The sequence below is a fragment of the Balaenoptera physalus genome, assembly GCF_965194825.1.
Source record: "Balaenoptera physalus genome assembly, chromosome: 2".
NCBI lineage: Eukaryota > Metazoa > Chordata > Mammalia > Artiodactyla > Balaenopteridae > Balaenoptera > Balaenoptera physalus.
This window is the reverse complement of record NC_138883.1, coordinates 51,424,617-51,443,732: the sequence shown is the minus strand read 5'-3', so window position 1 is coordinate 51,443,732 and position 19,116 is coordinate 51,424,617. Positions and strand designations below refer to the sequence as shown.

General features: G+C 33.9%; 1 long non-coding RNA gene across 1 annotated transcript in view; it reads right to left on the bottom strand.

Moving 5' to 3' along the window:
• The window catches only part of LOC309656140, a 67,100-nt gene extending 48,493 nt beyond the window's left edge, over nucleotides 1-18,607 (bottom strand). The window contains exon 1 of the long non-coding RNA XR_014261169.1: nucleotides 3,624-18,607. This is a non-coding gene — a long non-coding RNA (uncharacterized lncRNA). The remainder of the gene's footprint in view (nucleotides 1-3,623) is intronic.
• Nucleotides 18,608-19,116: the final 509 nt, after the last annotated feature.

Sequence of the window (19,116 nt, the reverse complement as noted above, 5' to 3'; positions counted from 1 at the left end):
GTTGTAACCAGTGTAACCTGGATATTGGTTTTGATGATGATTTTTTTGGACTAGACACCAAAAGCAAAGGTAACAAAATCAAAAATAAACAAGTGACACTACTTCAAACCAAAAAGCTTCTGCACAGCATAGGAAACCATCTATAAAATAAAAAGGCAACCTACCAGATGGGAAAAATTATTTGCAAATCATATATCTGATAAAGGGTTAATATCAAAATATATAAAGAACTAATTCAACTCAAAAACAAAAAGTAAATTAATAAATAAACAATTTGATTAAAATTGGGCAGAGGATCTGAATAGGCATTTTCCAAAGAAGACATACAGATGACCAACAGGTATAAGAAAAGGCACTCAATCATCACTAATCATCAGGGAAATGCAAATCAAAACTAGAAAGAAATATCACCTCACACCTGTTAGAATGGGGTATAATCAAAGATAAGAAATAACAAGTGTTGATGAGAATGTAGAGAAAAGAAAACACTTTTGCACTGTTGTTGGGAATATAAACTGCTATAGTCACTATGGAAAACAGTAGGGAGTTTTCTCAAAAAAATTAAGAACAGAACTACCACATGATCCAGCAGTTCCACTTCTGGGTATTTATCTGAAGAAACCGAAATCAATAACTTGAAAAGATATCTGCACCCCCATATTCATTGCAGCATTGTTTACACTAGCCAGGATTGGAAATAACCTAAGTGTCCATTGATGGATCAGTGGATAAATAATATGTGATACATACACACAATGGAACATTATTCAGCCATAAATAAGATAGAAATCTTGCCATTTGGGACAACATGGATTTACCTTGAGGTCATTATGCTAAGTAAAAGAAGTCAGATAGAGAAAGACAAATACTGGATGATCTCACTTATAGGTGGAATTTTAAAAATGTTCATAGATACAGAGAACAGATTGGTAGCTGGCAGAGGGAGGGTAAGAGGTGAGGAAAATGAATGAACGGTATCAAAAGATACAAATTTCCAGTTATAAAATAAGTAAGTCATGGGGATATAATGTACAGCATGGTGACTATAGTTAATAAAACTGTATTGTATATTTATTATATATTTGAAAGTTGTTAAATAGTAGATCTTAAAAGTTCTCATCATGTAGTAACCTTGTATATCAATGGATGTTAACTAGACTTATTGTGGTGATCATTTCATAATATATACAAATATCAGATCATTATGTTGTATACTTAAAACTAATATAATGTTATACGTCAGTTATACCTCAATAAAAAAAATCCCACTGCAACTTTTTTGGGTAGCTTTCCTAATTGACTTTAATGTTTATCTGAAATAATAAAACATGCCTTGACACAAAAAATATGAGGAAATAATAAAGGAAACATTCCTAGAATATTAAATGTCACAAACTAGATAATGTTAACTACACGCCCACTAAAGAAAAGTAGAAAACCTGTACACACACATACACACATACACACTTGATATAAGGCAGCTATCAAGGTAGTGAATATCTGCAAAACCAAATTCAGAAGAAGGAAACTCAGAGAGATGAGCCTCGCTCATGGAGCAGCTATTTCTCTGGGGACTATTGCAGATTCTGGCAAAGGTCACTTAGCCTGAGAAACTGTGCCTTGATGATAATGTAATGTCAGTGTTAGACTTCATGACAAGTGTCATGTTACTAGAGGAATGAAAGTTGCAGTTCAGACCTGCTAACAAGCCAAGTCCTGATAAATCCTTCGTGCTTTAGGGACCACATCCAAGGAGTAAGTGTGCCCAGGGAATAGTCTCATTCTCAAGGGGACTGAAGTTAAGGTTCAAATACTATTAGTTCCTTAGAATTGTTTACAAGTAATCCAAGATTGCTAGTGTCCTAGTGTTCTGCCAGAAGCATATGCAAATCCTCTCTGAATGAACATAATATTATCCTAGGCATCATATGATTAAAAAATTATAAGCAGCAAATATCACCCAATAAAAAATATCAGGACAATGAGGAAATAAAGGAACATAAATACAACAAATTGAAAAATACACAATAGAAATAGATGCACAGAGGAACTGGATAATAGAATTATCAGATGCAGGCTTTAAAATAACTGTTAAATAAGTTAAAGAATATAAAAGACAAAATCTAGAACTTTAAAAGTAGAATATATAAATGAATAGAAAAAAATAAAATAACCAAATTAAGATCTCTGAAGATGGGTTTAATAGCATATTAGGCAATGTTAATCAGTGAATTGCTAACCAGAATATAGGTCAGAAAAAAATATACAGAAGGAAATACAGTGTTTTAAAAAGAATGGAAATTTTAAAAACTAATGTAAGAAAGGTGACACAGTGACAAGACTAATTTACATGTAATTGGTGTCCCAGAAAAGAGCAGAGAAAGAATCCTTTGACCTTGCCACTCATTGTGGTAATTTTGTCCATCTAGCTTCTGATGATTAATAATCTCTCCTACCTGCCCAGTTGCCATCAGTGAGCCCATATCTGCAATGTCATCTCCTATCATGAGTCTTTGCATACAAAAGAAACCCACCACTGAATTTCTTAGTGACCCTAACCACCTTCTCACTAACGCACTCATTTTTGCATTAGTAAATAATGTATCCTCTGGGCTGTTCATGGAACATAATCATTTGATGGAGGTTTTTGCCTTACACTGTATATTCACTCCAGCATCCCTACTTATCCAAGCCTTTTAATCCCTTCCTTCACTATCTGTCATGGCAATTCTGGCAATTCTACCACACTAAATGTTAGTGATTGCTTTTTCCATGCTTCTAGAAGTCATCTTAGTAGCATGTTTATAACATCTTCTGGGGTCCTTGTCAAGGTGTTGAATCCTGGGTCCTATGAGAGTACTCCCAAATGAATAATCTCTCCCTTATCCAATTTTGTGTTTCAGCCCCTTGATCAAGAATTCTCAGAAATCTAGTCCCATGCTTAATCTCTCAGCTCCTGCCAGAACACACAGGCTAACTCTTGCTGTACACTCTTTTGAGCATAGGCCCTTTCCTCTTTTATCAGACCCAGGTGTCCCCAGCTGAGTTATGACTTAACCCTAGTTACTCTCCTAGTAGACCAGAGGGGCAGTGCAGGCAGATCCTGAGTGGACATGCCTCTGAATTTTCTACTTGTGAAGGCTCAGAAAGTTTGAGGCAATCCAAGGATCCATGATTTGGGGCTTCCTATTCTTTTCCAGTCAGGCTCCCAACCTTGACATAGAAGACTTATCTTGGCTGTGAATTTAATATTTAGATCGTGGCTACTTTTACAATTAAGTCCTGAGCCTCATCCTCAGCTTTCTCTGCTCTCCAAACTGCAGGAGATGAGCGCTCTCGGTATGCAACCAAGGAGTCCTCTTTGCTTTCTCAGCTTAGCTTATAAATGATGAATTACTCCCAGCTTCCTAGAAAAATAAATGTTTCTAAATATCAACTGAGTTGAACAGTTACTTCCCAATTTCATTGCCCTTATAGTTAAATTTTTCTCCATATTTCTCAGAGGTCCGATCTCTGTTGTCAGCAAAATCATTCCCTTATACAAGAATATCATTGCAGTCTAATACCTGTGGAAGTCTAACAGTTGGACACCTACCTTGTAGAAGTATCTGGTCTTCACCTACCTCCTACACCAAGGATGGCAGTCCTCACTGTTAGCTGGGTGGCAAATGATCCAGCTCCAAAATTCCATCCCCATGGCTAATTTCTTGGGCCATTCCTTCCATCAACTGCTACAGGTTGGGTTCTCTGGAAGCAGATATGGAGCTGGAGATTACCATGTTGCAGATTTGTTGAGGAGTACTCCTGGGATCAGCAGCTATAGAAGAAAGAGAAAAAGGCAAAACTGGTCAGAAAGAAATGTTGAGATCTAATGCTGTCTCTGTGAAAGTTTTAGCCTACCCTTAGGGGAGTTCTGAAGATGAGATGATCCTTTGAATTTTTTCCAAATTGGGATAAGGAAGCCAGGCTTTTATATCCCTGCATGGATCAGTTATTGGGTATAGGAAACTCCAGAAAGGTCTCTGAAGGGTGCTGTCAGGTAAAAGCTGTCTGCCTATAGCCCTCTCTGCAGATGTGGTACTAAATCCTCATTTCTGAGGAAAATTTGAGTGGCATATTCCAGCATCTACCACAATGGAAGATTTTAACATATATATATCTCAAAGACGGATGAAACCAGCAAAAACCAAAATCAGTAGTACATAAGTGACTGGAACAACATGATTAACACTATTGACATTTTTTTTACAGGAGTATAGTTGATTTACAAAATTGTGTTAGTTTCAGGTGTACAGCAAAGTGATTCAGTTATTACAGTTCCCTGTGCTATACAGTAGGTCCTTGTTGTTTATTTTATGTATAGTAGTAACACTATTGACTTTTAATTGGTATTAGTAGATCACTGCACCTAACGACTGCAGAACATTTTTTTTAAGGGCTTTCAGAACATTTACCCATATTGATTTAACTCTATCATTTAAATACTTGCACACAATGAAGCACATTTCTACAAAGTTCAAAGGACCGAACTTATAGAATATGTTCTCTGACCACAGTGGAATAAGCTAGAAATTAAAAACAAAACTATAACCACAAAAAAAAAATCCCCATATGTTAGGCTATTAAGCATATACATCCAAATAACTCAAGTGTCAAAGAATGGGTTAGATATAAAGTGGAAATTAATCATATTTTGAACTGAATATAGTGAAAATATGACATTTCCCAGCTAGAAGGATGCAGCTAAAACCATTCTTGTTGGTAAATGTTCAGTGTTAAATGTAAATATCAGAAAAGAAGTCTGATAAAACTTCTCAAGAAGTCTGATAAAACCCATCTCAAGAAGTTAGAAAAAGAAGAACAAATTCAACTCATTTTTGAAGATGATAACACTGTGGTTGTATTAAAAGTAGCTTTTTAGATATATGTTCTGAAATATTTGTAAATAAAGTAATATGATTCCTTTGATTTTCTTTAAATTAACTCTAAGGGGGTGGAGAGAGTAGTTCTGATGGGCGTATGTGTAGGGAGATATAGACGATACAAGATGGGTCATATTTAAGTTGGTTGATGGGCATATGGGTTTTTATACTGTTCTGTATTCTATGTTTAAAATTTTTCATAATGTAAAGGTTTAAAAATAGTGCAAATTTAGTGCTTAAATTCCAAAATGAAAAAAAACAATACATGAATAGAAAAATTGGAAAAGGGCATGAATGTGCAGTTAAATTACAAGGCAGAGTAATGGGCAATAAAATCAGATTTCAGGTGAAATATTTTTAAACCAGTCAGGTTTAAAAGCCTTTTGTCAGAAACTAGCCATAATTTAATTTTACTGGAATGAACAAGGACTTTAATAAGTAGTTGATGGTACACTGCATTTTTGCTTTGAATATACATGCTCATGGCTCTTAAAAGTGATAATGTCAGTGCTTTTTATGGAGATGACATTCTGAAGCTGATCATAATGCTCCTGCTTGTGAGCTTGTGGTGAGGACCCATGGGGCCTATTTGACTCAGGTGCATGCAGATTTGAAACAAGATAGACCACCTATGACAGCAGTGCATGTCTAACTTCTTTTAATGCTATACTAGAGTTCCTATCCAGAACAATACATGGGAACAGTTTAAGAAAGTTCCAAGGAAGAACTAAATATATTATTATTCACAAATGACATGTTTGTGTTCATAGAAAATCAAAAATATCTACAACTTACTATTATTTAACAAGGTCTATAGACACAAGATCAACATGTAAAAATCAATTGTATTTAAATATAAAAAAACCTGAAAATTAGAAAATGAAATATAAAATTCATTCATACCTTTTATGATATATAAAAAAACATTAAGTGCTCTGGTAAAATCTAATAAAAGATTTTTAAGTCCTCTTCACAGAAACTATGAAATATTGAAAGAAATCAAAGGGCAAAATAAATGGAAGAAATGACATTCAAGAATTTGAAGATTTGGTATCATAAAATGGAAAATTCCTCCCAAAATTCTTCTTCAGATTCAGTACAATACAATCCCAATCTAAAGCTCAGCAAGGTTTTTTGGGGGGAGGGGGAAGTTCCAGGGAGGGATACTGATAAACTGATTGTGCCAAAAATATCAAAGACAAAAGACAGTGTTGAGGAGGAATAACATAGAGGACATATACCAGATATAAAGGCTTATGTTAGCCTTACAATTATTAAGACAGAATTCTATTGATGTAAAGGAAAACAAAAAGCCAATGGAAGCCATGGAAATTTCAGAAACAGAACCATACATGTATGACATTTAACTTATGACAGAGATGGTACTGATATTATATTTCAAAAAGTATTAATGTGGAAAAACCTTGTATCCTTCCTGCATCTTCCACCCTCACACACATACACATCAATTCCAGATAGGCTGCAAATGGAAATGTGAAGAACAAAGCATCTGGAAAATATAATAGGAGAAGATCTTCCTTAGCTTGGTGTACTAGGCTGAGTTAATGGCCTCCTAATCTCTGAATCCTGTAAATGTCATCTTATTTGGAAAAAGCAACTTTTCAGGTGTGATTAAGCATCTTTAGATGGGGAAATTATCCAGGATACCTGAAATACAATCACGTGTATCCTTCTAAAAGGAAGGCAGAGGGAGATGTGACCATACAGAAGAGGTGAAGGCAATGTAAAGAAGCAGATGCTGCAGTCATGCAGCCACAAACCAAAGATTGTCGGCAGCCACCAAAAGCTGGAAGAGGCATAAAAGGGATTTTCTCATAATGCCTCCAGAGGGATCACAGCCGTACCAACACTTTGATTTCAGCCCAGTGATACTAATTTTGGACTTCTGGTTCCACAACTATGAGAGAATAAATTGTTCTTTTAAGCCACCAAGTTGTTGGAAATTTGTTACAACAGCTACAGGAAATAAATATGCATAGGACAGATAAAGATTGCCCAAACTGGTCATGAAAAAAAGTACTAATCATAAAGGAAAATTTGATAAATTAGACTTTATTAAAATTAAGAATGTATATTCATCAAAAGACATTAAGAAAATGCAAAAGAAGGCTAGGAATTAAAGAAGATATTTATAACACGTAGAAAGATTTGTGTCCAGGAAAAAATATATAAATCACCAAGATATAAAAACAGGCAACCTAATAGAAAATGGACAAAAAGACTTGGAGAGGAACTCCATAAAATAGCATATCTAAGTAGTCAATAAATAAAAAGTTAGCAACTCTACTAGTCATCAGGAAATGCAAAGTAAACCATAATGATCTACCATTACAGCCCCTCCAGAATGGCTATCATTAAAGGGATTGACAATATCAAGTGTTGAGGAGGTTGTGAACAATGGAAATGCTGCAACTGGGAATATAATTTGGGTAACTACTTTGGCTATGTGTTTGGCAGTACCTACTGAAGCTGAACGTACACACATCTTATGATGCTAAAACCCCATCCCATCCTTGGATATGTACACAAAAGAAGGGTGTGGGATATGCATATGTGCGTGTGTGTGCCAAAGACAAGCACAAAATCATTTAGTAATATTGTCTGTAATAACCCCAAACATGAAACAAGACATACATCCATTAGTAGTAAAATGGATAAATTGTGGCATACTAACAAAATAGTAGACAAATGAGAGGAAACTATATACTCTATAGCATTGAAAATAAATGAAATACTGTCATACCTAAAGAAATGGGTGAATTTCACAGGCACAATGTTGAGGAAAAGAAGCCAAATATAGAATAATACATTGTTTATTATACCTTTTAAATATAGTTCAAAAAAAGCAGTCAAAACTAAAATGTGGTGTTAGAAGTTAAAAAGTGGTTACCTTTGGGAGATGTCGCTAATGGAGGAGGAGAATGTGAAGATGGCTAATGATGTGCAAATTATGTTTTGTCTCTTAATCTGTGTAGTAATTTCATGAGTTAGTTCATTTAGTGACAATGCATTAAGCTTTAATAATCTGTACATATTTCTATATTATATTTTGATTTTTAAAAACTATTTAAAATTTTTTTCTTGGCTCTTTTAAACCACTTTAGTCTTCCGATTATAAATTACCAGAAGTGATCCTGTTGAAATTTTTGACGAAATTGCTTTGAATATATAAATTATTATGAGAAAAATGGACATTTTTGCAATATTTCATCCCCCATACACAAGGATGAGATACGTTTTCACTTATTTTACATTTCTTTATGTCCTTTAGTGATTATATACATATGTACATATATATATATATAGAAACACACACATTTTTTTTCCTATACAGATCTTACACTTGGTGTATAGCCTCTATTTCTAAATGCCTTATGGGGTTAGTTGCTATTGTGAAAAATATTTTTAACGAGTTGGTGCATAGAAAATTGTTCTTTGTACTACTTTTTATGCTGATGTTTTTAAATTTTTTCACATCAGCAATCATTTTATCAGCAAACAGTGAAGTTTAATTTTTCTTTTGCTATAATTTTCCCTTTAAAAAAAAAAATCTTACCTTATTGAGCCCCATAAGTGAAGCCATTAGATAGAAGCCATTATAGCTGGAATCCTTGATTATTCTTCACCTTAAATTGAATGTTTCTAGTATTTATGTCTTAATTATCATTTGGGCATTTGTACCATTAAAATATTTTTTCAACTATTCAACAGGCCTTGCATTTGGGGATTAAATTCTACTTGACTCTGCTGTATTTTATCTATGTATTACTTTATATATTTTGCTACTTGTTTTTAGAATTTTGCCTCTATGTTCATAAATATTGATCTATAATTTTTCTTTGTCTTACTGTTCTTGTGTGGTTTTGAGATAGTTTTTCAGAATGATTTGGAAGACCTATTGCTCTGTAGTCTTTACAGTAGTATACTACAATGACATTATCTTTTCTTTAAGGTTTTGTGAAATGACCCTGTAAATTCTTCTAAATTTAGGACTTTGAGAGGGGGGAGCAGAAAACAGAACACTGTTTCAATTTCTTTAGTAGTTATAGGTCTCTTAAGATATTTACTTCTTGAGGCCATTTTAATACTTTAAGTGTTTTTCAGAAAATTATCTATTTCATCTAATTTTTCAACTTTATTAATATGTTCATTTTTGTTGATATTTTGAACATGTATAATGTAATATAATCTGTATCCAATTTTTATAACTAATACTGCCTTTTGCATCTTCTTTCTTTTTTTAAGCTCTATTGAGATATAACTGATATCCAAAAACTTTGCACAGATTTAACATTGTGATGAGATTGGACATATGCATATCACTTCACTACAATCAAGATGCTAAACATATCCATCACCTCCAAAAATTTCCTTGTGTGATTGTGTGTGTGTGTGTGTTAAGGACACTTAACATGAGATGTATTCTCTTAACAAATTCTGAAGCACACAATACTGTATTATTAACTATAGGCACTATGTTATACAGCATATATCTAGAATTTATTCATCTTGTATAACTGAAACATATATCCATTAAGCAATAACTTCCTATATCTCCCCTTCCCTTTTCCCAGAAAATCATCATTCTATTCTCTGCGCCTATAAGTTTGGTTATTTTAGATACCTTTTGTAAGTGGAATCATACAGTATTTGTCCTTCTGTGACTGGCTTATTTTACCTAGCATAATATCCTCCAGGTTCATCCATGTTGTCACAAATGTAAGATTCCCTTCTGCTTTTTAAGGCTGAATAATATTCCATTGTATATGTATATCACATTTTCTTTATCCATTCATCTGTTGATGGACATCTGGGTTGTTTCCATATCTTGGCTATTGTAGGTAATGTTGCAATGCACACGAGGGTGCAGATACTTTTTGAAATCTTGATTATTCTTTCTTTTTAATCATTCTTACAAGAGTGTAGTTTAATAATATTTTCAAATCATCAGCTCTGGTTTTAGCTTATCTTTGCTACTATCTCTTCATGAAAAGAATTATATATTTTAAATTCCATACAATTGGATTTAAAGTGATTTGAAATTAGATTGTCAATTTAGTTATATACCGTGAGAGATATATCTGGCTAGATTACCAATATGAGTCATTTTCATAATAATGGAATTTACTCCATTATTATATGGAAGATCAATCACATTATTATTGAATTAATACAAAGAAAGTCTTTAGAAACGTTTCTACAAGCATTGCTAAGTGGATGATTGCTATTTTCCAATTAAGGCATAGTTCTCTTGTAAGTACCAAAATTACTCCTTAGGAATCATTTTGTTTTTCTCTTCATTGTCTATTGTATAATAAAGACTCAGTCTTATGCGTTGAGTTGAAATGAAGTGAAGATTAAAGATTCTGTCATTTTTTCTTAATTCTACTTGTATCCTTCTCATCTTCATTAATTCATTCCAGAAACAGGTATTCAGCACTATCCTGGAGCATGGCAACACAATGGTAAATAATTCAGGGAAGATCCTGATTCAAAGAGCTTATGTTCTTCTATGAGGAAACTCGAAAAATAGACAAGTAAAGAAATAAAGACAATACTAAAATGTGATCAGTAATTTTTTTTAAATAACAATGTGGTATAGTTAAGTGTGACTAAGTAGGTACAAGGGGGAAGGGGCACACTGTATAAAATAAAATGATCACCAAAGTTCTCCTTAAAAAATATTTGCAAGACCAAAATTATGAAAATGAACCAGCTATGAAAAAAATGATTGTGAATCATTGAAGGAAAAGGGTGTAACAAATGCGAAGGCCACAAGACAAAAAAGACCTTGGCATGTTTGAGTAAGAGAAAGAAAGCCCCTGTAGCTGGAACCTAGAAAAAGAAGAAGTGACTAGTAGAAGATGGAGTAGGTGAGAGTCAGACCATGTGACTCTGAGCATGTGATCTTGTAGACCAAGGTAAGAGTTTGGTTTTGATCATAAATACGATAATAAGCCATTACAGAGTTGTTATTGTTGCTGTTGTTGTTGTTTTATTTTTGGCTGATATTTAAGTTTTGTTTAACAGAAAGCTATGACCTGATTTCAGTTTTTAAAAGACAATTTTAGTTGTAGCCTACGAAGAATGGTTTGTAAGCAACAACAACAGGAATAGAAATATCAGTTATTACAGTTTAAAGATGACGTAGATTTGGACCAGCACAATGGCAGTGGAGATGGAAAGAAGTGAACCAATTCAAGACACAAATGAGAGACAGAACAATCATGATCCATTGATGAATTAAATATGAGGGATGGGCATGAAGGAAAGGGAGAAATAAAGGAAAATCCAGGGTTTGGGGCTTGAGAAGATGAACACTGGTATAACGTGGTACATTACAATACCATTGTCAAGATGCCAAATTTTTCCCACTAATTATATTGCACAGATATTTTTCTAACAGTGTAGAGACAGTAAAATACAATATAAGGAGCAATTAATTATGAGTCAGAGGACTTTGGTAGCTTACTTGCTGTACAAGGCTTTCTCTCAAACTAAAAATTATGAAAATAATTACCAAATGATTGTGCGAATTAAATGAGATAACACAGGCAAAAGTAATCAGCACAATACCTAATGTGTAATATTTATTCAGTACTTATTGGTTAAATCTGAATATAGATACATTCTGATCACCTTGATAACTGGTGGAAGATATGCTGGTACCACTGGATTAATTTGTTTACCTTTTTTTAAATCTCAGAGATATAGACTGAGAAACACCCTATTCTAAACAGTCATACATTTATCTATTATTTCGTCAAGAAGGTGACTTCTTCAGATGTTAATCTTGTCAAGTTTAATATAGAGTATATTTAGAGTTACTTAAAGAGGTTAATTTGTAGATGTTATCAGTCTATTTTCTAAAATATGTCAAACACTAAACTGTCAAAAGAGGGGTATAAGGCAGGCATTGAATAATTTGACATTAGGTTGTTTAGGGGTAAACCATCTCAATCCTTTCTTATAATTTATGCAAGTCAATTAAATCTCTCTAAAAAGAGGTTTTCATCATGGTAGCAGAGGAACAGAATCGGAATAGGTGATCTTTTAAGCCATGTTTATGTCAGGCCTCTAAGATGGGAGGAAATATACTGCATTCCTTGCTGATAATAGTTAATCAGATAACGAGTTTCTATACATAAAATCCTCTGTCAGTTCTAAAGTATAATTAATTCCTTCTGCAAATGTTTATTGAGCATATTCTATGTCCCTGACCAAGCACCTATATTCTTAGAGCTAAGAATTGCAGGAAAACAAGCAGGAAAGTTAGCAGGAAGTCTAGTTGCAAGAAAGCAAGTGATAATTGAATGAATGAATTGATCAGTCAATAAAAACACAGGACAATTATTATGGGCCAAAAAAGAAATAAACAGGAAGATGTAGGAAACAGAAAGTTACTTAGGCTGGGTAGGTTACTTTAGTCAATGTAGGCCCTATGAAGGAAGTATCATTTCAACTGGAAGTTGAAAGATGAAACTAATCCAGCCTTGGGATCCAATGAAAACAGAGGTCGAGAGATAAGAACAAATGTAAATGTCTAAGCTGATAATAAGCTTATATTGTTGGTGGAAAATGAGAAAACTAAAGTGGACAAGGAAGAGGAAACAGGATAGAGCACAGTATGAGAAGAGGTATGAGAATAGGCAAGGGCCAGATAATTTATGAGTGCATAGGCTATAGGAGGTAATTTGGATTTCTTTTAGCATGATGGAAAACACTTAGAAGATTTTAAGCAGTAGAGCTACATATTTCAAAATAATTAATAGGTAAGATTAGAGACAAACAGATCATTTAGAAGGCTAATAATGATGGAAGTAGTAATCATGAAAAAGGTGAAAAGTAGTGATGCTTGGGAAATATATTGAAAGTAAGGTTGACAGGAACTGCTGATGTATTAGATGTACAGAAAAAGGAAGACAATTGCCACTCCTATATATACCTTTTATATATAGGCAGCATCACTAACTGAGATGTAGAAGGCTGAAACAGGACCAGGATGACGGGAAGTAAGGGATGGAGCCAAAAGTGACAGTTCTCTTTGAAACAAATGAAATTTAGAATACCTACTATACATCTATGTGGAGCTTTTGAAAAGGTAAAATAGGTATATCATTCTTAAGCTCAGAGATTGGGGCTGGATATATAAACTTGATAGTCATGAACATAAGACAGTATTAAAAATCACAGGACTACATCAGATTGTATAAGGAGAGGGTGTGGACATGAAAATACTGCTGAGAATTTCTAAATTGAGAAACAAGGATTGACCACTGGACTTATCAAGATGGAAGACATTGGTGACTTTGACAAAAGCAATTTCAGTAGATCATGGGCAAAAAATTTAACTGAAGTGGATTGAAAAGCAAAGGAGGAAAGAGAATAGTAGAAATAGTGTGTCTAGAATATGTGTGTGAAAAAGAGCAGAGAAATGGGGTAGGAGTTAGAGGAATATTGTGAGGACTAGAATTTTTTAAGAGGGAGATACTATGATTTTTTATTTTGATGGGAATTTTCAGATAAAAGAGATTAAATTGATTGTGAAAAGAAATAAACTATAACTACAGAAGCAAAATCCTTGAGTAGGTCACAAGCAAAGAATCTAATGACCAAGTTGATCAAGTGGAAAAAATTTTCTTCCCATGGGCACACAGAGAGTTTCACTAATTTCAACAGGAAAAAAGGGAAGGTACATGGGTACAATAGTAAATCAATCAATGTCTATTCAAAAATATCTCCACTGAAATCTCCTCCCCCTACAAGAATTAGCTGCATATCGTGTAAAAGTGTAGGCTGTGGAGTCCAATTGACTTGGTTCAAATCTCAGCTCAGTGTGACCATGAAGAAAACTGCTTATCTGTGTCTCAGTCTTTTCATCTGTAAAACGGGGATAATAATAGTACCTACCTCATAGGTACAGTTGAGATAATGCAAATAAAACTTTAAGACACACAGTTGAGGGGGAGTACTAAATAAATGTGGTGGTTGTTATTGTTGTCATTACTATTATTATGGCATTATGTTACTATAGCCAACTGCTTATTCTAGATCTCCACTTGGATGTCTAGAAGCCTACCTACCTCAAGCACAGCATGTCTTAGATTAGGTATGTAGTATCCTAAATTTGCTGATGCAAAGCCAGAAAAAGATTATTCCTGAACCAGACCATCAGTTACACTTGTCTGATTTTATTTCCTTCATCTTTTATCTTCTCTGAAACTCATTAGCAATAGTAAATATTACTTATAAAATTCATTTTAAAATTTGATATACTATTTTTTTAATTCAATAAGTTAATGTGTTGTAAAAATATAAAGCAATATCAATTCAGAAAACATTTACATTTTCCCCTTTTTTTCCCCATCCATATTCAATCCAAATATCCTAAAAGCTTCTCAACAAACTTTTAGTCATACTAAAATTATGTTTATGTCTCATGGTCTGGCACAGAAGTCAATTTATAAATTATAAACTTTAAATTAAAATTGGTCAATTTCAAATTATTCTAATTGATTTTATCAGAAAATTCTATAAACATTTTGTGGGAAATATTGTTTTCTATTAGCTGTCAGAAAATAGATTTTTATTTTCTTTCTTTTTAATGAAATAAAATTAAAATTGGAATATTCCCAATTGAGGGGGAAAGACATTCAATTAAAAAACCATCTACTTTATTAAGTTAAAGTTTAATTTCAGTTTTCATTACATGCAGCTGCATTAAAGCATACTTCAGCATTTATATATTTTTTTCATGATATACACAGAAATACTTCAGTTTGTCAAGGATATCACATTGTTTTAGAAAGAAGAGTATTCTTAGGAAATGAAACGTTACCACAAAATTGTAAAATACAATAATAACTATCATCAATTAATGACCTGTGGCCAAAATGGACATATAAAAGAATCAAACCTTGTAATGAAACATTCCTTAGGGAGAATATTAGGAAAATGTACTTAGAGCTTATTAAAGTCAGTATTTAATTGGGTAGTCACTGTTGCACATAAATTTATATTTCTCTTAAAAAACTGCTAGAGAAGTAGTTTCCCTGTATTTGATAGTCTTTCAGTCAAAAAAGCAAATAGAATCAAATGGTATGTGCACAAAACATAGGCTGTACATTGAACAGTGTATTACATAAAATCCTAAAACAAAGGTTTCACTAATGTTAATTACTGAATATTATATTGTGTCTTGGAAATAGAAAGTGCTTCAGATATATTCAACCCAGAATATTTCATATATTCAAAGCACTAGAAGGTAGCAGAAATACAATCTCTCCCCATATCATTGACATAAACCCCTCTTTATATAATAAACATTTCTGGAAACCAGGTAAAAATAATTTTAAAATTCTCATAGATATTAGGATACTGATTACACATACAGATACTGTCTAAAACCCTTTGTACTGTCAGGAAGGACCATGTCTTTCACAAAACAAGATGAGGGACTAGAAACAAATATAATAGGTTGACCCACATGAAACTCCCAAAATTTGATCCCTTTGTGTTGGCAAAAATATTTTTATATGATTAAACTTTATGACAACAAGAGAAAGGCAAATATATTAACCAGTCATATGCTTGATATACCTACAAGGAGTCAGTTTCCCAGCTGTGGTTAAGAAGTAGAGACCAGTCCCTCCCATCAAGCCTCTTAGATAGCCTCATCCACCAGAGGGCAGACAGCAGAAGCAAAAGAACTACAATCCTGCAGCCTGTGGAAAAACAACCACATTCACAGAAAGATGAAAAGGCAGAGGGCTATGTAGAAGATGAAGGAAAAAGATAAAACCCCAGAAAAACAACTAAATGAAGTGGAGATAGGCAACCTTCCAGAAAAAGAACTCAGAATAATGATAGTGAAGATGATCCAGGACCTCGAAAAAACAATAGAGGCAAAGATCGAGAAGATGCAAGAAATGTTTAACAAAGACCTAGAAGAATTAAAGAACAAACAAACAGAGATGAACAATACAATAACTGAAATGAAAACTACACTAGAAGGAATCAATAGCAGAATAACTGAGGCAGAAGAACGGATAAGTGACCTGGAAGACAGAATGGTGGAATTCACTGCTGCAGAAAAGATAAAGAAAAAAGAATGAAAAGAAATGAAGACAGCCTAAGAGACCTCTGGGACAACATTAAACACAACAACATTCGCATTATGGGGGTCCCAGAAGGAGAAGAGAGAGAGAAAGGACCCAAAAAAATATTTGAAGAGATTATAGTCGAAAACTTCCCTAACATGGGAAAGGAAATAGCCACCCAAGTCCAGGAAGCACAGTGAGTCCCATACAGGATAAACCCAAGGAGAAACACGCCAAGACACGTAGTAATCAAATTGGCAAAAATTAAAGACAAAGAAAAATTATTGAAAGCAGCAAGGGAAAAATGACAACATACAAGGGAACTCCCATAAGGTTAACAGCTGATTTCTCAGCAGAAACTCTACAAGCCAGAAGGGAGTGGCATGATATACTTAAAGTGATGAAAGGGAAGAACCTACAACCAAGATTACTCTACCCGGCAAGGGTCTCATTCAGATTCGATGGAGAAATCAAAAGCTTTACAGACAAGCAAAAGCTAAGAGAATTCAGCACAACCAAACCAGCTCTACAACAAATGCTAAAGGAACTTCTCTAAGTGGGAAACACAAGAGAAGAAAAGGGTATACAAAAACAAACCCAAAACAGTTAAGAAAATGATCATAGAAACATACATATCGATAATTACCTTAAACATGAATGGATTAAATGCTCCAACCAAAAGACACAGGCTTGCTGAATGGAAACAAAAACAAGACCCATCTATATGCTGTCTACAAGAGACCCACTTCAGACCTAGGGACACATACAGACTGAAAATGAGGGGATGGAAAAAGGTATTCCATGCAAATGGAAGTCAAAAGAAAGCTGGAGTAGCTATACTCATATCAGATAAAATAGACTTTAAAATAAAGAATGTTACAAGAGACAAGGAAGGACACTACATAATGATCAAGGGATCAAGCCAAGAAGAAGATATAACAATTATAAATATATATGCACCCAACATAGGAGCACCTCAATACCTAAGGCAACTGCTAACAGCTCTAAAAGAGGAAATCGACAGTAACACAATAATAGTGGGGGACTTTAACACCTCACTTACACCAGTGGACAGATCATCCAAAATGAAAATAAATAAGGAAACACAAGCTTTAAATGACACAATAGACCAGACAGATTTAATTGATATTTATAGGACATTCCATCCAGAAACAGCAGATTACACTTTCTTCTCAAGTGCACACGGAACATTCTCCAGGATAGATCACATCTTGGGTCACAAATCAAGCCTCAGTAAATTTAAGAAAATGGAAATCATATCAAGCATCTTTTCTGACCACAACGCTATGAGATTAGAAATCAATTACAGGGAAAAAACCATAAAAAACACAAACACATGGAGGCTAAACAATACGTTACTAAATAACCAAGAGATCACTGAAGAAATCAAAGAGGAAATCAAAAAATACCTAGAGACAAATGACAATGAAAACACGATGATCCAAAACCTATGGGAGGCAGTAAAAGCAGTTCTAAGAGGGAATTTTATAGCTATACAAGCCTACCTCAAGAAACAAGAAAAATCTCAAGTAAACAATCTAACCTTACACCCAAAGGAACCAGAGAAAGAAGAACAAACAAAACCCAAAGTTAGCAGAAGGAAAGAAATCATAAAGATCAGAGCAGAATAAATGAAATAGAAACAAAGAAAACAATAGCAAAGATCAATAAAACTAAAAGCTGGTTCTTTGAGAAGATAAACCATTAGCCAGACTCATCAAGAAAAAGGAGAGGACACAAATCAATAAAATTAGAAATGAAAAAGGAGAAGTTACAACAGACACCACAGAAATACAAAGCATCCTAAGACACTACTACAAGCAACTCTATGCCAATAAAATGGACAACCTGGAAGAAACGGACAAATTCTTAGAAAGGTATAACCTTCCAAGACTGGACCAGGAAGAAACAGAAAATACGAACAGACCAATTACAAGTAATAAAATTGAAACTGTGATTAAAAATCTTCCAACAAACAAAAGTCCAGGACCAGATGGCTTCACAGCTGAATTCTATCAAACATTTAAAGAAGAGCTAACACCCATCCTTTTCAAACTCTTGCAAAAAATTACAGAAGAAGGAACACTCCCAAACTCATTCTGAGGCCACCATCACCCTGATACCAAAACCAGACAAAGACACTACAAAAAAAGAAAATTACAGACCAATATCATTGATGAATATAGATGCAAAAATCCTCAACAAAATACTAGCAAACAGAATCCAACAGCACATTAAAAGGATCATACACCATGATCAAGTGGGACTAATCCCAGGGATGCAAGGATTCTTCAATATATGCAAATCAATCAATGTGATACACCATATTAACAAACTGAAGAATAAAAACCATATGATCATCTCAATAGATGCAGAAAAAGCTTTTGACAAAATTCAACCCCCATTTATGATAAAAACTCTCCAGAAAGTGGACATAGAGGGAACCTACCTCAACATAATAAAGGCCATATATGACAAACCCACAGCAAACATCATTCTCAATGGTGAAAAACTGAAACCATTTCCTCTAAGATCAGGAACGAGACAAGGATGTCCTTTCTCACTACTATTATTCAACATAGTTTTGGAAGTCCTATCCATGGCAATCAGAGAAGAAAAAGAAATAAAAGAATACAAATTGGAAAAGAAGAAGTAAAACTGTCACTGTTTGCAGATGACATGATACTATACATAGAGAATCCTAAAAATGCCACTAGAAAACTACTAGAGCTAATTAATGAATTTGGTAAAGTTGCAGGATACAAAATTAATGCACAGAAATCTCTTGCATTCCTATATATGAATGATGAAAAATCTGAAAGAGAAATTAAGGAAACACTCCCATTTACCATTGCAACAAAAAGAATAAAATACCTAGGAATAAACCTACCTAGGGAGACAAAAGACCTGTATGCAGAAAACTATAAGACACTGATGAAATAAATTAAAGATGATACCAACAGATGGAGAGATATACCATGTTGGATTGGAGGAATCAACATTGTGAAAATGACTATACTACCCAAAGCAGTCTACAGATTCAATGCAATCCC